Source organism: Pinus tabuliformis, chromosome 4_1, assembly GCF_031772625.1.
Source record: "Pinus tabuliformis cultivar Carrire ecotype Pingquan chromosome 4_1, CPIR1, whole genome shotgun sequence".
NCBI classification, from domain to species: Eukaryota; Viridiplantae; Streptophyta; class Pinopsida; order Pinales; family Pinaceae; genus Pinus; species Pinus tabuliformis.
Window position 1 is genome coordinate 518,454,018 of NC_142303.1, and position 25,376 is coordinate 518,479,393.

At 43.8% G+C, this 25,376-nt stretch overlaps 1 protein-coding gene across 4 annotated transcripts in view; it reads left to right on the top strand.

The window, feature by feature from the left end:
* The window catches only part of LOC149176852 (uncharacterized), a 338,345-nt gene that overhangs the window by 186,893 nt on the left and 126,076 nt on the right, over positions 1-25,376 (top strand). The gene's annotated exons all lie outside the window — the stretch shown is intronic.

Sequence of the window (25,376 nt, forward strand, 5' to 3'; positions counted from 1 at the left end):
TTTGATGGTAAACGATTGTTGATGAATCCATATTTCTGCAGCATTTGATAAATAATCGTTTAGTCATTTATTTTATAAGGCACTGGTCCATTTATTTAATAAAATCAATTAAGTGCTCATTTCCTTTCGTGTCTCCAACCCAACTGGTTCACAGTTGGTCATCCACTTTCCTATAGGGTCTACCCCACTTAGCTGCGGGAGACAGGCTTAAACGGAGAGATCGGGGAATAAGGTGACTGCCCCCAGTGTGAGCGTTGTCGTGACAATCTGTGCGACAACACCACGCAAATAACGCTTCCCTCTCTGGACGATGAAGGAATGGTCATTGTAGAACCAGAAGGTATTTTATCTACTAGAGAGAAAGCTTCGACGTCGTACAATCAAGGAATACTTGATCAAGTGGAAGGACTTACCTGAAGAAGAAGCTTCTTGGGAGACCGAAGCATTTTGTCAACAACATCTGTCGTTACGTATGCTTTGTGGACAAAGCATTCTTTCGAGAGGAAGGCAATGTTATGTAAAAATTAATTAATATTATGAAAAAGTTAGTTAGTTATAGTTTTTAGGCAAAAGGGCATGATCCCGTTCTCCAAGAGGCACCTAAGGCGGTATATAGCCCAGGCCTCTCACAAAAATGTAATCATCATTCAATTATCAATAAAATATTTACTTAATTTTGTTTATTCGGAAGTTTTATACTTCATCTAGATTCTTCTTAGGTACATGAGGTCCATAGTTCTTCAAAACTCGGAATCTTTTCTCTGCCACAAATACTAGATGCAAATGAGTCCCATGGGTTAGGCAAACCATTAAGTGTTGTAGTCACAAGTTTTTTTTTTCAGAAATAATTTCATCAATTGCTTGAAGTTGATCTCTTAGTTGAGAGATCCTCATGAAATGTGAGGCTACAATATCAATTCTTGTCATTTTGACATCACGAAGATCATTCTTCAAACTCATTGCTTGACCAATGTTGTTGGTGGTATATAATGTTACTTTTTGGTAGCATCGGATGTGCTCTAGCCATGAAAATTGGTGGAGAGGCTAAGGCACATGAGTTCTAAAGAACCCAGAAACGTTTGGTGAAATTCCACTCGGATAGTATTTTATTAAAATAATTAATATTTTTAATGGGGTTCCTAAGTCTAAACTTAGGAAAATTAAAATATCAATGGGTATTAATCAAAATATGGGTGAGAATGATCTAGAAGGTGGATCAAGTCAAGTTTTAATCTTAGACGTTGATTAGAGACTTAATCACGGCTGTTGAAGTCTCAATGAGAAAAGTATAAGGAGGCTTGGGGTTCATTTAGAAACACACAGGGAGAGAAAAAATTGATTTGGAGTTTGATTTCTGGGGCTAGGAAGCTGAGAATTCGAACTGAGTGATCAATTGCAGCAGAGGAGTAGGGATAGTTCGGGAGTATTGACAAAGAGGTGGAGAGAAGATAGTGGAGGCAGCGTAGCAGCCAGGAGGACTGACGCTGGGCCAATCTGGGCCCACACAGGCTTGACGCAGAGCTAGAAGGGCTAGCGCAAAAGTTGAAGCCTCCCTCCACGTAGTAAGTCGGAATTGCTGGAGCAGCTCGGAAGGTTGATGCAGTGGGCAGAAGAGCTAGCACAGAGATGATGTAGGGTCTACGCAGGGCCAGCATAGAGATAGCCGGGGTTAGCAAGTTCTGTTGTCGGATCAACCGGAATTTGCCGGGTGAAGTGAGGTAAAACTCACTCAGTTTTTCCGTCATTGTATTTTCTCGGTCACTGGGTTGCGGGAGGGCATCCAACAATTGTCTTCAAAATTACTACTTAATAATAGAAAACCCTCAGAGCTGCTGCACCAATTTTCCTGCATTAGGTTTTTCCGGGGACTATTTTGTCCAAAACTAACTGTGTCTTATGTATCTTGTTCTTTGCTTAGTTTTCTATTTCATGTAATCAAATTTTAAGTAGTGTAGGTTGCAGAAGTAATTTGCTTCAGTATTTAGAGAATAAATTGATAATGTATATTAAAATCAAGTAGGTGAAGTAGATTCAGATTTGCTGCAATAGGAGTTCATTGAGGATTAGGAATTTTTACATGGTATCAGAGCATTGATTTTGAAACAGAAAGAGCAGATCTAGCGCTGAGTAGAGAGGCCAAAATTTGCACTTGGCAGTAATTAGAATCCCCTTAAAGGGATTGCATAGTCCTTGCCAGGAAGTAGAGATTCCGAGGAAATCTCTGTCTGAGAGAGTCGACAGAGAGGTACAAACTCCAGTTCGTGAGTTTGCAGAGGCAGAGGGAGTGATGCAGAGCCTGAGCACAGTGCTTGAAGGGCGCAGTTTCTGTCGAGGCAAAAATCCGTTAGAAAAGAGCGAAGACACATAGAAGGGGAATTTTCTCCTTAGAGAACTTTTCTCGCCAAAAGTTCGAATTTCTCACTTGCTAGGCAACAGTGCTGAGCAGTGACTAGAGGAGTCAGTTCGACAGTTTTGGGTGAGATGGCATCCCATGGGCTCAGAGACCAGGACAGGTTGGAAGGAGCTTCCAACTATGTCATATGGAAGACCAAAATATTAGCTATTCTGGAGGAGTACGATCTCGAAGCCTACTTCAAGAGTGTTGTGGCTGGTCCTGTTGATAATGATCAAAAGAACTACATGGCCGAGTAGGGGAAGGCGAAGAGGTTCATATTCGATGGAGATCGAGATCATGTGGTCTCACACTTGTAGGGCAAAGATATAGCCCGAGAGATGTGGGAAGCTTTGTCTTCACTGTATGAAGGTTCTTTCGAACAACGGAAGAATACTTAGAACAAAAGTTGCAGCGGACATTGATGCAGAAGGGAGAAGGGGTTAACTCCTATCTTCAATGTCTTCAGGACACTAGAGACCAGCTTGCTGCAGTGGGGTCTACTCTTCAGTCTACCGTGATGGTAAGGACAACCTTGAATGGAGTCTCAGATGAATGACAAGTCTTTGTCCAAAGTATATTGGGCAGGGAAAGATTACCTTGATGGGAGGAGATGTGGGCAGCCCTTCAACAGGAAGAATTATGGAGGGATCTTGTTAAGGTCAACCTCAATGGCAACAATGGGAGTGGCATGAAGACCAAGGAGGAGGAGGAGAACACAACTCTAGCATTAAAGGGACAACAAAAGCCAAAGCAAAAGGACATTTCGAAGGTGAATTGTTTCAGATGTGGCGAGATGGGTCACTTTGCATCCCAATGTCCTTTAGAGCAAAAGGATAAGGATGAGAAACATGATCCTAAGGCCGCTCCAACAAAGATTGACGAAGAGAAGTTTGCCATGAGTGCCCATGCATCTCCAGGAGGGAGATGGGGCGATATTGAGTTGTAGTCGAGAGGACTACATGTGGATAGGATCCTTGAGGAGTCCACCTCTTGGATCAATTCCTAACTATGGGAGCCCGAGATTCAGCAGTAGCAAGATGGACTTAGTGTTAGATGATGCAGTGGATTATTGGAGAGATAGATGCAATGGCTTGAGACCAGAGACTGATCAGTGCAGAGCAAAGTTGGCAGTAGTGTAGATGGCACAGTGCAGAAGTCAGTAGCAACGTAGAAGATTCAGAGGGTCTGAGACTAGTAGCAGTTAGATTCCAACATTCATGGTATTATGCTGAACGCTGTTAAGTTCAGTAATTTTGGATGTTTTCCAATTGCTACTCTCAGCAACTGAGTTGCAATACAAATGCAGTGTTTGCATTGGCAGTGCTGGCAGCATAGCAGATGTTGCATTTGAGAGGGAGATGTTGTAATATCCCTTTTAAGGGATATCCCTTAAACACAAGCAAACTCCAACCAAATATGGATTGGGAGGGCGTTTACCAGATATGTCGCCTCTGAAAAGAGGACGAGATCTGGAGGCTACCTGGCCCTTTCCAGACTCTGTCAAGAGTATAGGAGAAAAACACACAAGTGATATAGTAGTCGGGAAGCTCAAGAGATAAAAATAATAGTAGTGCAACATACAATAATGTATACATGGAATATAAGCAGATACTCAAGAAATGCAGAGAGAAATGCTAAGCCTTTTTATTATACTGAGTAATGGAAAGAGTACAGGAGGTGATGAGAAAGGTAGCACCTCGACTTGCACAAGGCAAGTGAAGAAATACACTCAGAATGGTAAGGAAATGGCCTCTCTCTGAACTGTGTCCAAGCTGCCGGAGAACTGCTATGTTGCTGCTACTACTGGAATCAAGTGAGGATTTGGGGCTGTTCCCCTCCTCAAAAAGTTCTAAAACTCTGGAATCAGCCTTTGCTCAATAGACCCAGAAAAGCCCAGAAAGCTTTTCTAAAATAGCTGGACCCCGAAAATCACCCCCTTGAGGATCTACGTTATCCCTCAAGGCTCTGCGCTGCCACTGAAGAGAATCCTCCAAAACTCTGCCCGAGACTCTGCCAAAATTCCCCAAGATGCAAGGGCTGATCCCTTGTTCAATCTCCAAGCTCAAATCCTCCACATAAACCCAATCCGGAGCTCCTACCAAAAGAGACTGCGTCCTCCTCTCTCGAGACTGTGCAGTCATCAAAATGCTCAGTTCTCCCACAACTCCAAAGATCGATCCTTCTGCAAAAGACTAATGGAACTACCTTGCTCGAGCAGGCACTTGAAGTCCCTCGGGGCTAAGGGTGAGATCTCCGAACGGAGACACTCGATGCACTAAGCAGTGTTGTAGACAGGCTAAACAGCCAGCGTGCTCTAAGCAAAGTGACTAGTTCAAATGCAACATAATAGAATGCCAAAATGAGGGGGCTCCTCTCTCCTTTATAGCGTTGGCCTCTCTCAAAACCCTAAGGCCCACCTCCTCCAACGTGGCCTCTCTCTTGCCATGTGCTCCTCTCCATCTGCGCAGTCCCTCCAAATGTCTACATGGGCCCCCTTCTCTATGTGGTACTTTGGCCCCCTTGGCTCCCCTTTTAAGTTACAACGTTGTGCTACTAGGGAGTGACTTTATTCAAAAAGTGAGTTATGTCCCCCTTTCCTCACCTTTTTATTTATAAATAACTATAGAAAGCAAAATTGAGCAAAATCGAATATTCCAATTAGCCATGGCTAATTAGGAATATTACAGTCTCCCCCAGCAAAATGTTGCTTGTCCTCAAGCAACTGAAGTGATGGATGCTGCAAAATTTTCTCTCTCTTCCAAGTGGCATCCTCATCCGGTAAATTCTTCCACCTCACTAAGAATTCCTGGACCGTTCTGCTCCACAACTGCCTCTCCTTGGTATCAATAATAGTCTCTGGCTGCAACACCAAATGCCCCTCATCATCCATGGGTGGTAGCTCATCTGTCACTATCACATGTTACCCCAATGCCTTCTTCAGGCATGATACATGAAAAACGTTATGAATCTTGCTGCCTTGGGGCAGCTCTAGCTCATACGCAACATGTCCAATCCTGCGTATCACCCTGTATGGCCCATAAAAGCGGGGCTTGAGCTTCTCAGCCCCCTTCTGCTTTAGTGACAACTGTCGGTATGGCTGTAATTGTAGGTAGACCAAGTCCCCTACCTCAAACTGTCTCTCCACCCGACCCCTGTCAGCATACAACTTCTGCTGGTTCTGCGCTGTAGCCATATTATCCTTGAGAGCTCGGAGAATATCCTGACTCTCTTGGATCCAAATCTTGGCTCTCGGAGCCTTGCTAGCACCAAACATTACGTCAGCAAAAGATAAAGGATGATACTCCATACAAAGCATAGAATGGTGACATACCAATGGACATGTGATGTGTAGTGTTGTAGCAGTACTCCCCCAGATGCAGCCACTTCAGCCATGCTTGCAGCTGCCCACTGACATAGTTACGCAAGTAGCCCTCCAGCCACTTGTTAACTATCTCTGTATGCCCTCCGTTTGTGGGTGATAACTGGTACTCGGTGTCAACTCGTCCCCACCAACCGGAAAAGCTCCTGCCAAAACCCGCCCATGAAACGACTGTCTTTGTCACTGATGATGGTATTAGGAAGACCATGTAGCCTGAAGACCTCTCTGAAGAATAGCTTGGCCACCTGCGCTGCTGTGTAGTGTGCAGATATGGCGAAAAATGTGCGTACTTTGTTAATCGATCAATGATGACAAAGATACAATCCTTGCCTGTACCATGGGCAACCCTGTGATGAAGTCCATCAAAATGCACTCCCATTTCCCCTCCGGAATGGGAAGAGGTTGCAATAATCCTGCGGGATGGCTCATTTGCCCCTTGTTCCTCTGGCAAATATTGCACTCTCAGATATGTTGGAGTACGTCCTCCTTGAGGCCTTTCCATGAGAACGTCTCTCTAATGGCCCTGTAGATTTTGGTAAACCCCTGATGGCCGACCAATGGTGAATCATGTGATGCTTGAAGTATCTTCTTCTTGAGCTGAGATCCCTCAGTCAAGAAGATCCGGTCCCTGTAGTAGATGATCTCATCGACCACCCTGTACCTGTCATTCGCCACCTGCCCATCCAGAACCTCACATGAAAATCTGTCCTTGGAGTACTCTACTAAGAGTCGAGCCCTCCAGTCTGTGTCCAAGCTCATAAGAGACAACGTGGCTGGTCTACGTGAAAGGGCATTTGCTACCATGTTGTTTTTACCCTTGACATACTCAATGTTAAAGTCATACGCTTGGATCTTACTGATCCACTTCTGTTGCCTTTCCTGTAGCTGTTTCTGCTCCAAAAAGAACCTGAGGCTGTTGTGATCAGTCCTCACCCTGAACCTGTTACCCACTAAATACTACCGGAACTTGGCCAATGCATGCATAATGGCCAGCATTTTCTTGTCGTATATAGAATACAACCTTTCGTGCGGAAGGAGCTTCCGGCTCTCAAAGGCTATAGGGTGACCTCCCTGCATCAACACTGACCTCCCTGCATCAACACTGCGTTGATCCCCTCTCCCGACGCATCACACTCCAAAACGAATGGCTGCGAAAAATCCGGCAATGCAAGCACTGGGCAGCTACTCATAACCTCCTTGAGCCTGTCAAAGGCTCGCTGCGCTGTATCCAACCAACTGAATGCCCCCTTCCTCATCAAATCTGTCAGGGGTGCAACAAGCTGTGAGAAACTGTTGACGAACTTCTAGTAGTAAGTACAAATGCCAATGAATCCCGGAAGTTGTCACGTTCCTCGGCTTCGGCCAATATCTGATGGCCTTGATCTTCTCCTCGTGGACTCTCACTCTGTCCACCCCTATGATGTGTCCCAAGTGCAACATCTCCGTCAACCCAAACTCGCACTTGGAGAGCTTGGCATAGAACTGCTGCACCTCCAAGATGCGCAACACTGTCTCAATGTGCTGGAGATGCTCCTCCCAAGTCCTGCTGTAAATGAGGATATCATCAAAGAACACCAACACAAACTTCCTTAAGTGACGGTGGAAGATGTGATTCATGCAGGATTGGAATGTAGCTGGGGCGTTGGTTAGCCCGAAGGGCATCACCAAAAACTAAAAGTGCCCATAGTGACACCTGAAGGCGGTCTTGGGAATGTCCTGCTCCCTCACGCGAATCTGATGGTACCCAGATCTCAAATCAATCTTTGAGAAGAACTGTGCTCCTCTCAACTCATCCATCAACTCATCGATCCTGGGTATGGGGTACCTGTTCTTCAGGGCCTTCTTGTTCAGGGCCCTCTAGTCAATGCACATCCTCAATGTGCCATCCTTCTTCTTCACCAACACCACGGAAGAAGCAAAAGGACTCGTGCTCAGCCGAATGTGCCCAAGAGCCAACAACTCCTGAATGGCCCGCTCAATCTCATCTCGATAGGCCTTGGGGTGCCTATAGGGGGTAGTAATCACTGCCTGTATTCCCTGCTCAAGCTCAATGGTGTGCTCAAACCCCCGGTCCGGTGGTTGTCCCGGCGGAATCTCCCCAAACACTGTGGCATACTAGTCAAGGATGGACTGTATCTTTGGGAGCACCGTCTGCCCTGTAGTCCCTGCCTTTGATGCACGCAGCTCCACTGCCCACTCTACCTCTCCCTTCTGGAAAGCTGCCTCCATCTGATGAGCCGAAATAGTCTGAGGCGGATATGTGTGCTGTCCTCGTATCTTCTCATGCCTCCCTGTCTTCTCATCATCCCACTCCATCTCTAGGACCTTCCAATCTGTCATGACCTTCCCTGGAGTGATAAGCCACTGAACGCCAAGTATCATGTTGGTGTCCGGAATATCGACCACGAAAAATTGGTCAGTCAATGTGTAGGTGCCCATCGTCACTGATAACTCTGGGACATAACGAGCACACACCATGGTCTAATCTCCTGGGACCAAAACTGAAAATCCATCGAAGCTCTCTGTCTATATACCTCTCTGCTCAACCATTTGTGCATCGATGAAGTTGTTGGTTGCCCCGCTGTCAGCCAAAACTGATACTCGCTAGCCACGTACTGTCCCTCGTATGCGTAGTGTCAAATACTTGGGAACTCCTCGCAATGCTGCAAGGGCCCCTCTGGTAGGTGCAAAAGCTGCACCACCTGCCGCTGGTGGTGGAGGTGGAAAAGGATCTTGCACGGCATGACTATCTCTTGCCTCCACATCATCCTCCTCATCCTCTTCCCCGCTGCTGTCGGAGAAGACCTCAATAAAATGTGCTTTGCCAGCAGCACATCTATGTCTTGGTGCCCACGGCTCCTGACAGGTAAAGCACAACTGCTTCTTCTTCAGCTCCCTCCTGGCATCATCATCAATCTGTGCTCGTCCTGGATTCCCCTTTGGAGGCGGAATCCTCAAATCCTTCCCCTTAGGCTGGAAAGCCTGTCTCTGGGGGTAAGGTGTCCGAGTCCTGGGTAAGTTATCCTGTAAGTCTCGGGTCCTACTAATAGCATCCTGGAGTGCGGCTGGTCTAGTGGATCTGACTAGACCCCGAAGTGGCTCTGCTAACCCCTCAACAAACATGTAGATCATCCGTGCCGCGGATAGGTCTGACACCATCACTGAAACCCTCAAGAAGTTTGCAATGTAGGTCTCTGGGCTCCCGGTCTGTTTGAGCCTCGTCAGCTCAACAAAGTGTTGTTCTGGATCCCTCCGGTCAAACCTCTCTATCAATCTCCTGGTGAACTCGGCATATGTCGTCATTGTGGAGTGTTCGAGTGTAACCATCCCATGGAACCACCAGTCCTGGGCCTCACCATCCAAATGTAATGTCGCCACCTTGATGGCCTCTGTCTCCGACATCTAGTTAAGCTGGAAATAGATGTCCAGCTTCTCCACCCAAGACTTTACTGAACTGTTTGATGAACCATCAAACGTAGGCAAGTGGAATCTACTAGCTGTGCAGTGGGTGTCTCCGTCATGATAATGTCGGTATCCCCTGTGATGGTCACGGGGTCTACTATCCCGCTGGAGCTGAACAAAGTCTCTGAATGAGAGAGCATCCCTGAACTCCTGCCCATAGGCTTGGGACTCTACAAAATAATTGCCCATATGACCGGGCTCTACCTCCTGCTGGGCTCCAGCCCCCGTATCTGCTCCTAGGAAAGTGAGCATGGTAGAGCGTGTAGGGGCATGTGAGGCCATATGCTGAGTAGTATCACGCCGAGTGGCACCCTGCTCTGGATAATGGTGGGATGTACTCGATCCCTCACCAACCTGGAAACCCGTGGGTTCTCACGCTGTCTAGTCTCCACCGCCGTGAATCTCTGCCCCATCACCTTGATCTGCCTCGACAGATCCTGCACTGATTTGAGGAGCATGTCCGCAAATCTCTTCCCGTCCTCATCTGCCATCGGATCCTCCTCCTCTACGTCCACCACAGGCTCCTCCTGTTCTCTGTTCACCACAGGCTCCTCCTATTCTGTGTCCACCACCCGAACACAGTCTCCCTCTCCGTAGGTGTTCTCCAACCTACGCTCAGTATCTTTGTATTTCTTACCTTTGTAACAGATGTAGGGCTTCTCCCTCGGTGTCATAGACTGCTAGCTCTACGGGCTGAGTTAGATCTATGCTTTGATACCACTATAATATTCCTTTTTAGGGATATCCCTCAAACACAAGAAAACTCCAACCAGAGATGGACTGGGAGGGCGTTTACTAGATATGTCGCCTTTGAAAAGAGGATGAGATCTGGAGGCTACCTGGCCCTTTCTAGACTCTGTTTAAGAGTATAGGAGAAAAACACACAAGTGATATAATAGCCGGGAAGCTTAAGAGATAAAAATAACAGGTGTGCAACATACAATAATGTATACATGGAATATAAGCAGATACTCAAGAAATGCAGAGAGAAATGCTAAGCCATTTTATTACACTGAGTAATGGAAAGAGTACAGGAGGTGATCAGAAAGATAGCACCTCGACTTGCACAAGGCAAGTGAAGAAATACACTCAGAATAGTAAGGAAATGGCCTCTCTTTGAACTGCGTCCAAGCTGTCGGAGAACTGCTGTGCTGTTGCTACTGCTGGAATCAAGTGAGGATTTGGGGTTGTTCCCCTCCTCAGAAAATGCTGAAACTCTGGAATCAGCCTCTGCTTAATAGACCCAGAAAAGCCCAGAAAGTTTTTCTAAAATAGCTGAGCCCCGAAAATCACCCCCTTGAGGATCTACGTTATCCCTCAAGGCTTTGTGCTGCCACTAAAGAGAATCCTCCAAAACTCTGTCCGAGACTATGACAAAATTCCCCAATATGCAAGGGCTGATCCCTTTCTCAATCTCCAAGCTCAAATCCTCCACATAAACCCAATCTGGAGCTCCTACCAAAAGAGACTGTGTCCTCCTCTCTTGAGACTGTGCAGTCATCAAAATGCTCAGTTCTCCCTCAACTCCAAAGATCGATCCTCCTGCAAAAGACTGATGGAACTACCTTGCTCGAGCAGGCACTCAAAGTCCCCCGGGGCTAAGGGTGAGATCTCCGAATGGAGACACTCGATGCACTAAATAGTGCTATAGACAGGCTAAACAGCCAGCGTGCTCTAAGTCGAAGTGACTAGCTGAAATGCAACATAATCAAATGCCAAAATGAGGGGGCTCCTATCTCCTTTATAGCGTTGGCCTCTCTGAAAACCCTAAGGCCCACCTCCTCTAACGTAGCCTCTCTCTTGCCACGTGCTCCTCTCCATCTCCGCAGTCCCTCCAAGTGTCTACGTGGGCCCCTTTCTCTACGTGGTCCTTTGGCCCCCTTGGCTACCCTTTTAAGTTACAACGTTGTGCTACTAGGGAGTGACTTTATTCAAAAAGTGAGTTATGTCCCCCTTTCCTCACCTTTTTATTTATAAATAACTATAGAAAGCAAAATTGAGCAAAATTGAATATTCCAATTAGCCATGGCTAATTAGGAATATTACAGATGTAGTACATATGTAGCAGTGGCAATGGCAGTGTCATGGGCAGCAGTATAGTTGCAGCAACAAGACAATGTTGGTGGCAGTAACAGTGCAGAAAGGAGGTGCTTCAAAGACAGAGTAACATGCAGTTGGACATTGTTGCTAGAGCACTTTCCTCGCTAAGAGGGAGTGTTAGTTTTTGCAAGCATCGCATGTGCTCTAGCAATGAAAATTGGTGAAGAGGCTAAGGCACACGAGTTCTAAATAACCCAGAAACTGTCTGGTGAAATTCCACCTAGATTGTATTTTATTAAAATAATTAATATTTTTAGTGGGGTTCCTAAGTCTAAACTTAAGAAAATTAAAATATTAATGGGTATTAATCAAAATATGGGTGAGAATGATCTAGAAGGCGGATTAAGTCAAGTTTTAATCTTAGCTGTTGATTAGAGACTTAATCTTGGTCGTTGAAGTCTCAACGGGAAAAGTATAAGGAGGCTTGGGGTTCCTTTAGAAACACATACGGAGTGAACAAATTGATTTGGAATTCGATTTTTGGGGCTAGGAAGCTGAGAATTCGAACTAAGTGATCAGTTGCAGCAGAGGGGCAGGGATAGTTCAGGAGTACTGATAGAGAGGTGGAGAGAAGCTAGTGGAGGCAGCGCAGCAGCCAGGAGGACTGACGCTGGGCCAATTTGGGCCCACATAGACCTGACACAGAGCTAGAAGGGCCAGCGCAGAAGCTGAAGCTGCCCTCCACGCAAAAAGCTGGAATTCTTGGGGAACTACCGGAACAACCGGGAAAGTTGACACAGTGGGCAGAAGAGACAACACAGAGCTGACACAGAGCCTGTAGGGCTGACGCAGGGCCAGCGTAGAGATAGCCGGGGTTAGCCAGTTCTGTTGCTGGATGAATCGGAATCTGTGGGGTGAAGTGAAGTAAAACTCACTCAATTTTTACGCCATTGTATTTTCTCTGTCACTGGGTTCCTGGGAGGGCATCCAACATTTGTATTTAAAATTACTGCTTAATAGTAGAAAACCCTCAGAGCTGCTGCACCGGTTTTCCCGCATTGGGTTTTTTTGGGGTCTATTTTGTCCAAAAATAACCGTGTCCTGTGTACCTTGTTCTTTGCTCAGTTTTCTGTTTCATGTAATCAAATTTTAAGTAGTGTATGCTGCAGAAGTAATTTGCTTCAATATTCAGAGAATAACTTGATAATATATATTAAAATCAAGTAGGTGAAGTAGATTCAGATTTTGCTGCAGTAGGGGTTCCTTGAGGATTATGAATTTTCACATATAATCTAACCAGGGCTTCATACATCTTCTTTGAAGTGTCAAGATTTGATACATATGGAATCAAATGATCTTTGATAGAATCCACAATAATACTCATGGCAATGATGCCATCCTTCTTGTATTTTGCTTTCCCTTCGTGATCTGAAGGTTCAATAACCATGCCCTTCACCAGATCCAAAACATCATTCTTTGCAAGAATGAGGTGAATCCTTGTCTTCTAAGCCTCAAAATTTGTATCTCCTTCTAGCTTGTTTTTTGACTTCACAGAGGAAGCCATTGTTATAACAGCAATCAAATTGTAGATGTAGGTCTCTTCAAGAGTGATTTAAATGCCCTTTCCTTCACCAAAGCTCTGATGCCATGTTCATTTTTCAAGTGCAATAAATACAAGCACTAATTTCTAAAAACTGATAATTACTTCTAATGATTTAGATATTCTTTTAGCACTTCCAATTTATCATTAAGCAATTACACTTTAGAAATTGAACCATAAATGCACCAGGATAGTAGAGATCACAATGCACAAAGATAACACGATATTTATTTTGGGAAAACCCACTTGGGGGAAAAACCCATCAACCTTTTCTTTAGATAAATTCTTTAGTTCAACAAGAGATACACCTAATTCTTCTAGTCCAAGGTGATGGTCAAACTGACGAGCAATACAATGGTCAAACTTGTTTAAACTGCCCTCTTTTCATGTCTCCAATCAGCTCAACAGACTCGGCCTTGCTTGATTGCCTAGGCCAAAATTCAGCCTCCCAGAAACTCAGCCCTGCTGCCTAGAAACTATTGCCCAAAATTTCAGACCTGTTGCCTAGAATCTAAGCAGAAATTCACACATGTAAAGCTACAGGAGGAGAGACAAACTGTTAGTTTTTGTAGCATCAGATGTGTTCTAGCCATGAAAGTTTGTGGAGAGGGTAGAATACAAGAGATCTCCAAAACCAAAAAATCGTTTCTCGAAATTTCACCTAGAAATGACTTAATCAGATTATTAGCTAGTTTTTAAATATTTTCCAAGTCTAAACTTAGGGAATATGGTTAATTAATTAGAATTAATTATGTCAAGGTGTGAATGTTCTAGAAACTCACACGAATCAACTTCTAGTTAATCCTAGCCATCGATTAAGATTTAATCTTGGTCATTAGAGTCCCAACAAAGGATTATAAAAAGAAGTTGATGGGCGCTTGGAGAGTACACTTGACCAGCAGTTCCTTGTGCAGATCGAGCTAGCAGCAATAGAGTTCGAGCCAGAGAGGGATGCAGTGTCAGTGAAGGGCAGGGACAGTGATCTGGAGGAAGATTTCCAGATCCAGAGAGGTAGTAGAAAGAGTCTGAGTTATTCCCAGTGCAGGAACGCGAGTGTAGGAACGTGCAAGTGCAGGAACGTGCAAGTGTAGGAACACGCGAGTGCAGGAACACAAGTGCAGGAACATGAGTGCACACAACACGAGTGCAGGGAGTGTGAGTGCCGAGTTTGCTTAGGGAATATCTCTGCCATATTTTCTTGTTGTTTGGATTGCCAGTGGGGCATCCATAGATGTACTCAGATTTCACTACTGCATAATAAAATAAAACCCTCACTGTTGCACCGGTTTTCCCAAGTTGGGTCTTTTCGAGGACATTTGTCGAAAAATCACTATGTTATTTTATGTGTGTGTGCTAGCATTTCTTCAAGCATTTATTCTTCTGTAGTTTTATTTGTGTAGGTTGCAGTGTGAGTTATTCAGTATTTGCTGTAGGAAACAATAAATAAATTGTTACTTAAAACAACAATTAGGAGAATAATTTCTAGTTGTTGCAATAGGATTCGGGTTTCCAAATTTTCACATGGTATGAGAGCACAAATGATCAGTCAGAGAGCTCAGTAGTGAAGAAAAAAGGAGTTTCACTGTTCAGTATGGGCAACAGATCGAATTCCCAGGGGCAACGCAGTCTTTTGCCAAGGAGGCCGAGTTACTTGAGGAAACTCAATTTTTCAAGAGTAGAAAAATTCGATTTGCCCAATTGAGAAATTCCAGAGGCAGAGGGAGCAGCTCATATTTTTCATTGGGCAGATCTCTAGCTAGACGCAAAGGGTTTTGCAATAGTTCGCTAGAGTAGAGCCAACGTCGGGTGGAAGAGAGAGAAACACACACAACATAAGGGAAAATTTCTCTCAGGGGATCTCAAGATTTAGAGATCTGTTTTTTTGAGTTGCAGATTGGCAGTAATTGTGAGCAGATCTTCTCACTCCATAAGAGAGTACAAGTAGCAGATCCAGTAGCCGAGCAGTGCGAAAGAGGAAGATTTTTGGGTTTATTTTCTCCAATTTTGAGTTTCCAAATTTTGTAGCTCTGCAGGGATGGCCGTACAAGATTTCCATAAGAGAATGTACGAGTTAGCCATAATGTAGATCCGGGCAGCGTGTCGATTTCCTTTTGCAGGAGACAGGTGCCGGAGGAAGTGTGAGTTTCAAAGAAAGGGAGTGTCCCATCCAGGGACTAGGCTCGAAAGGAGATAGTGGGGCACCAAATGCAAGTGGAGGAGTATGAGACTCTGGTGTGCCAGATATGCAAGGTCCAACACAGTTGCAACAAGATCAGTTAGATCAGTTCCAGACTGTTGTAGCTGGACCATCACCTTTGCTAGAGGAGCCCACAGTACCATAGTAGCAGGTTCAGTGTCAGCAGATGCAATTTGTCATTAGACAGTTGCAAATCTAGTTTTAGTCAGTATCCAAGAGACATTTGCAGAGCTAGATGCAGTGACACAGGCAGTGTGAATTGCTTAGTTACAGGATGCAGGTGCAGTTCCAGCCAAAAGATTCCCATTGCAAAGCTACATAGTCCAGTTCCTAGTATAGGAGGATAATGCGAGTTGCCAGGAGGGAGCAGAGAGATTTCCCATAGGGAGATCGAGACTTAGAGGGAGTCTAGTTTCAAAGGGATAATCCCTATGGAAGCTAGTGCTTCAGGATTTGGGGATATCAGACTCATTTTTGCAGGAGTTACAACAACATTGTAGAAGCATTAGAAGAGCAATAACAACAACAATATGAGTAGATCAGATTTTGCCATGTTTGCTAACATACCTCCAGGAGTGAGGTGGGGAGATTTGTAGCCCCAAGTGCTACATATGGGCAGGATCCTGGAGTAGTCCACCTCATGGATCATTACCGTACTACAGGGGCCCATAGTATACAGTGGCAGGATGGATCAGAGACAGTTGATGCAATCAGATGCCAGAGAGACAATTGCAGAGACTGGTAGCAGTCAGATTGTTAAATTTGGCAACTAGGGCCAAACTCCATGTGGGTCAACTTATTTATGACAGCTGATATTTTTATTGGATCCCTCTTGTCGAGAGGTGTAGGATTGATCTAAAGATCATCCGATTCCGATAAGTATTTATAGAGATATGAATTTATTTTGATTATGGAATTATTATCAAGCCGACTAGCGACTTATGTAGGCTCAAGAAGCCCAAACGTCATGTCTATTCAACCTATATGTTTTTGGTATAAATAGAAGAGGATTTGATGTCATTTGGAACACATATTCTTGAGGTGATCTCCTCCTCTCCACGTCTTGGGTTTTTTGAGGAGTGAGACACCAAGAGTAATATGCTAGCCTAATGGTGATGCCCTAGTTGCAGGTTGATCTAGACAACAATCAGAGCTCACTGTTTTGGAGTCCGAGTTGCTGGTAGAGGGGTCGAGGTCTCCTGGAGGAAGGCTGAGTTTGATGGGAAGTATTGTGGATCTGTTTGAGGCCTAGAAGAGGGTTGTTTTGGTGGGCTGTTGGAGGGCCATAGCCAGTTGTGGTAGGCTGCACACCTAGCCTCCCAAAACAGGCCTGCGTTGAGTTGTTAAGGGTTTCCATATGCCCAAAACAACAACTCACAAGAAAGGCTTTACTCCTTGCCTAGGCCGCAGTAAATTCAAGGTTGATTTGTGGGTTGAATGAAGGGTTGTTGCAGCAAAAACAAGCCCTAACCAGTCACAGTAAAAGACAACAAGTGCAGAAGACTTGGAGGGCAGCGTGTGGAGAAAGCGTTGGGGCATAGTTCATGACCAGACTTGTATCAGTTTAATGGGCAGCATAATGATCATGCACATTAGGAAGGGCAACAGCATGATGATGATGCACATCTGTAAGGGTAGCATAATGATGATGCACATTAGCAGGGGCAGCAGTATGATGATGATGCACATTTGTAAGGGTAGCATAATGATGATGCACATTAGCAAGGGCAACAGCATGATGATGATGCACATCTGTAAGGGCAGCATAATGATGATGCACATTAGCAAGGGCAGCAACATAATGATGATGCACATCTGTAAGGGCAGCATAATGATGATGCACATTAGCAAGGGCAACAACATAATGATGATGCACATCTGTAAGGGTAGCATAATGATGCACATTAGCAAGGGAAACAACATGGTGATGATGCACATTAGTATGGGTAGCATGATGATGGATGAGATCATGGACATGAAGGGTAGCATGATGATGGATAAGATCATGGACATGGGCAGCATGATGATAATCATGATTAGTGCAGCATGGTGCAGTATGCAGTGGTGCAGCAAGAGGACCAGATGCAACACGATGATAGGTGAAGGAGTCACCTTGGAGAATTAGTTGAAGCAGAATGTCTTCAACTAATCTCATCGTTATAAGAGATGATCTATGCTCAGATCTAGATAAGTCAAAGTGTTGACTTCTATTGTAAATGTACTATCTCTCTCTCTCTCTCTCTGCTGAACTTTGAAGAACATAAAGGAAGAATTGATCTAGGGTTTCCCCACATTGGGGTTTGTCCCTGGTTTGCGCCACATCTTGTGTCCTCTTGTCTTGGCTTGTCTTCTGCAATTTATATTTATGTTCTATCTGCAGTTTATCTTAATGCTGATGTGATTGCTAATTGTGAAAATTTAAATAAATTGCTTTAGCATAGAACATACCTAAAATTAACATGGTATCGGAGTTGAGGTGAAGGCAATGCCCAAGCAAGAGTGAAAGAGCAATCACGAAGACAGTTGGGACAGGACAAAAGGATCAATGGGTTCCACATCTCTCTTCACCAAGGGTGAAGTCGAAGCACAACATATTATCAGAATGGCGTTTTTGATGGCCCATCTAAAGATCACTTCATGGGGAAGTTCGGATCTAAGGTGGAAGGAAAGGTGGATGCCTTGGTTGCAATAAGTTCGGCCATTATGCGAAGGAGTGTCCAAATGGCAGAGACACATTTCTTGATGAAGATAACAATCATTCCAGGGACATCTTCAATGATCAAAGGAATGTCACCGATCCCGAAAAGGGTGTAGGGAATGTTACCACTCATTTGAATGAGGGTAACTCGATCCTTTTTCAGAATCTTTGATTGCAAGAAGAACTTGGTGTCCATTTCAGGAATGGAAGTCGAAGGTTTTAAAGGTGGCACTCGTCGATGGAAAGGTACGTGTTTGAAAATAGAATTTTCTAAGATGTTTTTGAGTTTAGGGTTGTATAAAGTTGCAGGAAGTCCATTGGGAACCATGTCTATTAACACAGCACCGGAGGTCTATGAGTCAGATGGTGATAGGGATGCTTGAATTCAAAAAGAGCATGAAGGTACATGTATGAGATGTACCGAAGGAAAATCTTATAAGGGGACCATTCCCCTCATGCCACAAGTCCATAGGTTTGGAACAACCTGAGGAGTTTGAGATTCATGATCGGGAATCTCATGTATGCAGGTGGTAGAAAGCCCTCTATGGCTTGAAGCAAAACACCCTGGGCATAGTATGAGAGGATCAACAGCTGTCTGATGAAGCTGAGATTCACTAGGAGTGAAATCGATCCAAACCATTACTCGAAGGTTGTGGATGATAGACCTCTCATACCGACACCTATGTCTGACAGGTGCAGGCTCTCTCATTTGTAGGAGACAGAGGGAGTTGGATTCCGAATGTGGAAAAGTAAACTGCAAGCTTGTGACTACCTCAAGGATCTTAACTTTCAGAAATTAGATGGTAGTGATGTTGGACCAAATTTGGGAAATGCCTCTGAGTCTCATAAACTCATTCACGTTGATGTTTTTGGTGAACTTCCATCCAGACATATGTTTGCAGTTAGCATGGTGAGCTCATATTTGGTTGAGCCTCACTAGATTGGTGCCAAGAATCTTCTGAGATATCTTCGGGGCAAATTCTCTCATGAATTGAGATACACTACCGGAAATATGAAACTACATGATTATTCGAATGCTGACTGGGCAGGCAGTGTGGAGGAACACTAGGGAACTTCTCAGTGTTGGTTCTCTTTGTATTCTGCTTCGATATCATGTATGAGCAGGAAGCAGAAGTCGGTTGTTATAAGTACCTCTGAGACTGGATACATAACTACGAATATGACCTCGTATGAAGTTGCCTGGTTGTGGAAACTCTTCAGTGAGTACACATGATGAATACCACTGTGATTCTCTGTGACAACTAGAGGTGGGATTCGATTATTGAGGAATCCCGTATTCAATAATTGCTCCAACAGATAGACATCAGATATTGCCTTATCTGGGATATGGTAAGTCGATGAGCAAGGAGGCTCTGTCGCATTGAGATGATGTACAGGTCGCTACACTTTGTGAGAGCCCCGGGGAAAGATCAAATTTGTGATTTTCCCGAACGACTTGGAGTCGTCAAGAGATCCTTGTAAAAGGGTCCTGCATGTTGCATACATTGAGCTCTAGAAGCTCTGGGGGCTTGCGGTTCTTACTAGAGCAACATACGACCACAGGGTGATTCACCTTCCCCTGGGGATGCGCATTGATGATTCGCTCTCTTGTGGGACAGGATGATTCGCTCTCCTGTGGACAGGATGATTCGCTCTCCTGTGCACAAGATGATTCGCTCTCTTGTGGGACAAGATGATTCGCTCTCTTGTGGGACAGGATGATTCGCTCTCCTGTGTAACAGGATGATTAGTTCTCCTGTGAGGACAGGATTGATTAAGTTCCCCTGTCGAGGCATCCTACCCATGCAGTTTGGGACTCATGGGAAGTACCTCTCATCTGATCAATGAGTAGGGAAATGAGGATAGGGACCATAGTAGTACCGATGGACGCATCACTGTATCTTCCGTACTCCCTATGCTAGGATGACCTTCATTGATCTGGGATCAATGATACTGGTTTGGGACCAGTTGTAGGAGTTGTATCCACTATGACGCTGAATTCGGGTCGGTTGAGACTGGTCTGGAAGCAGTGGTACATACTCTGGGACTGACTTCGGGTTAGTGGAGGACTGGTCTGGGACCAGTGAGAGTGGTACATACTATGACACTGACTTCGGGTCGGTTGAGATTGGTTTGGGACCAGTGGTACACTCTCTGAGACTGATGATACTGGTTTGGGACCAGTAGTAGGAGTGGTACCCACTATGACACTAACTTTGGGTCGGTTGAGACTGGTCTTGGACCAGTGGTACACACTCTGAGATTGACTTTGGGTTAGTGGAGAATGGTATGAGACATTCTCGATCAATTCTTCTTCTTCTTGGTTCAGTAGAGCTAAGTTGAGCAGAGCAAAGCCAGCAGAGCTGAGCAGAGCCAGTAGAGCTAAGTAGAGTAGAGCCAGCAGAGCTGAGTAGAGCTAGCAGAGCTGAGCAGAGCAGTGCAGGGCATTGCTGGCAGAGACAGTATAGTCGGACATATGGATCAGCAGATGGAGTTCTCCCTAGTTGAGAGGGAGTGTTAAATTTGGCAACTAGGGCCAAACTCCATGTGGGTCAGCTTATTTATGACAACTGATATTTTTATTGGACCCCTCTCATCGAGAGGTGTAGGATTGATCTAAAGATCATCTGATTCCAATAAGTATTTCTAGAGATATGAATTTATTTTGATTATGGAATTATTTTCAAGCCGACCAGCAACTTATGTAGGCTCAAGAAGCCCAAACGTCATGTCTATTCAACCTATATGTTTTTGGTATAAATAGAAGAGGATTTGATGTCGTTTGGAACACATATTCTTGAGGTGATCTACTCCTCTCCGCGTCTTGGGTTTTTGGAGGAGTGAGACACCAAGAGTAATACACTAGCCTAATGGTGATGCCCTAGCCGCAGGTTGATCTAGGCAGCAATCAGAGCTCACTGTTTTGGAGTTCTGGTTGCTGGTAGAGGGGTCGAGGTCTCTTGGAGGAAGGCTGAGTTTGATGGGAAGTATTGTGGATCTGTTTGAGGGCTTGAAGAGGGCTGTTTTGGTGGGCTGTTGGAGGGCCACAACCAGTTGAGGTAGGCTACAGACCTAGCCTCCCAAAACAGGCTTGCGTTGAGTTGTTAAGGGTTGCCATATGCCCAAAACAACAACTCACAAGAAAGACTTTACTCCTTGCCTAGGCGGCAGTAAATTCAAGGCTGATTTGTGGGTCGAATGAAGGGTTGCTGCAGCGAAAACAAGCCCTAACTAGTCACAGTAAAAGACAATAGGTGCAGAAGCCTTGGAGGGCAGCTTGTGGAGAAAGTGTTGGGTCATAGTTCATGACCAGACTTGGATCAGTTTAATGGGCAACATAATGATGATGCACATTAGCAAGGGCAACAACATGATGATGATGCACATTAGCAAGGGCAGCAACATAATGATGATGCACATCTGTAAGGGCAGCATAATGATGATGCACATTAGCAAGGGCAGTAGCATAATGATGATGCACATCTGTAAGGGAAGCAAAATGATGATGCACATTAGCAAGGGCAACAGCATGATGATGATGCACATTAGTATGGGCAGCATGATGATGGATGAAATCATGGACATGAAGGGCAACATGATGATGGATAAGATCATGGACATGGGCAGCATGATGATAATCATGATTAGTGCAGCAAGAGGACCAGATGCAGCACGATGATAGGTGAAGGAGTCACCTTGGAGAATTAGTTGAAGCAGAATGTCTTCAACTGATCTCATTGTTATAGGAGATGTTCTATGCTCAGATCTAGATAAGTCAAAGTGTTGACTTTTGTTGTAAATGTACTATCTCTCTCTCTCTCTTTCTCTGCTGAACTTTGAAGAACATAAAGGAAGAATTGATCAGGGGTTCCCCACATTGGGGTTTGTCTCTGGCTTACGCCACATCTTGTGTCCTCTTGTCTTGGCTTGTCTTCTGCGATTTATATTTATGTTATATCTGCAGTTTATCTTAACGCTGATGTGATTGCTAATTGTGAAAATTTAAATAAATTGCTCTAGCATAGAACATACCTAAAATTAACACAGATGCTGGGGAGTGTAGTATAGAGTTGGCAGCAGTGTAGTTGGCACAATGCAGAGTCAGCAACAATGCAAATTCTTCAGTGGTAGTGAAGATACTAGCAACAGTCAAAGACTCGGGTGACAGATACATTATACTGATCACAGTTGATTCAGTATTTTGGATGCTTCTTAGTTGTAGCAGCAACATATGAGAGGGAGTTGTAGTGTTGGCAACAGTTCAGCAGCAACACAAATGTAGCGTATATCAAAGTTGCACAGTGGTTGGTGGGCAGTATGGCCAAACATCAACAACGTGATAGCAGATGATGCAGAGACAGGGTGTTGTCACTGGATGTACAGTAGAGCACTAGAACACATTCCTCGCTAAGAGAGAGTGTTAGTTTTTGTAGCATCGGATGTGTTCTAGCCACGAAATTTGGTGGAGAGGCTAGAATACAGGAGATCTCTAAAACCCATAAATCGTTTCTGCAAATTCCGTCTAGAAATGACTTAATTAGATTGTTAACCAGTTTTAAATATCTCCTAAGTCTAGACTTAGGGAATATGGTTAATTAATCATAATTAATTAATTCAAGGTGTGAATGTTCTAGAAACTCCAACAGATCGACTTCTAGTTAATCCTAGCCATCGATTAAGATTTAATCTTTGTTGTTGGAGTCCCAACAGAGGATTATAAGAAGTCGATGGGCACTTGGAGAGCACACTTTAGCAACAGTTGCTTGTGCAGATTGAGCTATTAGCTGTAGAGTTCGAGCTAGAGAGGGATGTAGTGTTAGTGAGGGGTAGGGATAGTGATCCGGAGGAAGATTTCCAGATCCGGAGAGGCAGTAGCAAGAGGTTGAGTTATTCCCATTGCAGGAACACGAGTGTAGGAATGTGCAAGTGCAGGAATGCGAGTGCAGGCAGCATGAGTGCTAGGGTTTCTTAGGGAATATCTCTGCTAGATTTTCTTGCTATTTGGATTGCTAGTTGGGAATCCATAGATATACTCAGATTTCACTATTGCATAATAAAATAAAACCCTCACTGCTGCACCGCTTTTCCTAAGTTGGTTTTTCCAGAGACATTTGTCCAAAAATAACTGTGTTATTTTATGTGTGTGTGCTTTGCTGTAGGAAACAATAAATAAATTGTTAATTGAAATAATGATTAGGAGAATAATTTCCAGTTGCTGCAATAGGATTCGGGTTTCTGAATTTTCACACAAACCACACGTGCAAACTTAAAGAGATAGAGAGAGAGATGCTTGAGATGATTTCATCCTTCTTCGCTTGGATGCCCAAAATATATCTTATTGTGTGTGAGGTCGGATTGTGCTAGAATGAGGAGGTCGAGTGGAGTATATATAGAGATTTGGCTGGATGAATGGGCGTCTCTCTGCTTGGGGCCAGCTTGACTTGAAGGAGGGCCAACTTCACCTTATTTAGAGCCAAAAATTCAAATTTGAAAATTCAAAACTTTTCTTTTGAAAATGACATGAAGAACATTTCTTATATTTGTTATTACATATACATCAAGGTCTAAAATATTCATTAAGAAGATTGACCACAGCTACAAAATTCAACATAGGCACAGAAGTTTTTATGGTGATTTGATGCCTATGCTGCTTCAAGATCCTTCAATGGTTGTTCTTAAACCTCACTCTGATACCATGTTGATTTTTCAAGATTTTCTAGACCGAGAATTACTTCCAATGATTACTTCATTAATTTGTTTTGTATCACATTCATCATTAGGCAATTACAGATAGAAAATCTCAACAGTATAAACAATAAATCTAGTAGGATCATAAAGAGACAACCAAACAAGACACAATTTATCCTGGGAAAACCCTAACCAGGAAGAACCCAACAACCTTTTCTTAGAGAAATTGTCCAATTCAACAAATGATACAATCTGATTTCCTAGTCAAAAAACAAAGTCAAACTGACCAGTAACCAAACCCAGGTCAAACCTGGTCAAACAGAGACAAATTCGGTCTCCTGAAATTTCTGTCTGCTTCCTCAGAAATCCTCCTCCATGCCTCATATTTGTCCTTCTATTATGCCTCAGATTCATCCTCTTATTCTGCCTCATATTTTTCCTTCGATTATGCCTCAGATTTGTCCTCTTTAGTCTCCCATGTGTGAACAGAGTCAATAGAAGATGGTGATCTGAGTTATGCCACGAGGAGGAGGTCGAATGGACTTTAATTAGTGATCTTAATGAGTTCAAATGGGTGTCATTCCGTGCTGGACTGACTTAATCATTTAGAGCCAACCTTAAATTTTGGAGGCAAAATTCATAATTCAAAATTCAAATTTTCTTTCTTTTGAGGCTGACTTGAAGTATACATTTGTATTTATCATGAAGATCGACCATAGCTACAAAATTTCAACAGGAATTTCATCAAGTTTAATGTCCAACCCACATATTAATTTGTTGCTGTCATAAAAACTTGAAAATTCCAAAATTAAAACACAAGAGTCTAATCTACTTTTGCTGAGACAAAACAGTAGCAAACCCACAAAATTTTGACTCAAAATTTTTTGAGCAATAGACCCTGGAAAATCCCTAAGGGAAAACCAGTGAAAGAGGAGATAGTTTTATTTCTCAGAGAAATTTTACAGCAGCAATAAACCAGCAATAAATGCAAAATTATCTCTTGGAAATCATGCCCAGATTTCCTAGAAATTTGTGCCAGAGTTCCTCAAATTTTGTGCCTTTTCTGCCTCTATTTCTGTGCCCTCCTTGCTCAGAAATTCATGCCACTTGCTATATGAATAGACAGCAATAAACATTTTATGAACTCCTCAATTTTTGTGCCCAGATGCCTCGAAACTCATGCACACTTTGCCTTGAATTTCATGCTGATTAAGACTGATTAATGCAATACAAATCCCCTCAAATTTCATGCCTCTCCTCAAAATTCGTGCTTCCTTTTCTGTTGTATGGCCTAAGCATTTAATGCACTATATCCTCTTCGATTTCTTCATTGTAGCTGCTGTACAATCACTGGAATGTGTGCCTCAATTTATGTGTTTTACTTTGCCTCAGAAATCATGCCCTCTCCTTGGGATTCATGTCGTCCTTGCTGCTATAGGTCGTCTTCTTTGCTGTGCAAATTCTCCTTGCTGCTCTCTTTTCCTCATTCAAAACTCATGAATGACAATGGTCCCTTTTCCTCCCTTGAGATGTCTTTTTGTTTTCCTCATGAAGAGTGATCTAACCTTAAGATCCAATGGTTGAGATTTGATCTTAGCCATTGAGATCAAGGGTGGGGATTTAATCTCTCATTGACCCACTTAAGTTGCTTTATCCCTAGGTCATTTTTCATTTATTATTCAAAAAATCACTTTATGACTTTATCTCTCATAAAGTCACATAACTTTATTTCTCATAAAGTTATGTCTAGGGGGTCATGTTGGCCACTTTTTCCTAGACTAGACATCAAGCCTTAGGAAACACTTGTCCTTGGTACACTTTTCTAACAATCATGACTGTCCATGAAAGCATAGTGTACCATCTGTAAGTGCATTTATCGTCTGAACTATAAATGAGTTAGGAACTGATATACAATAG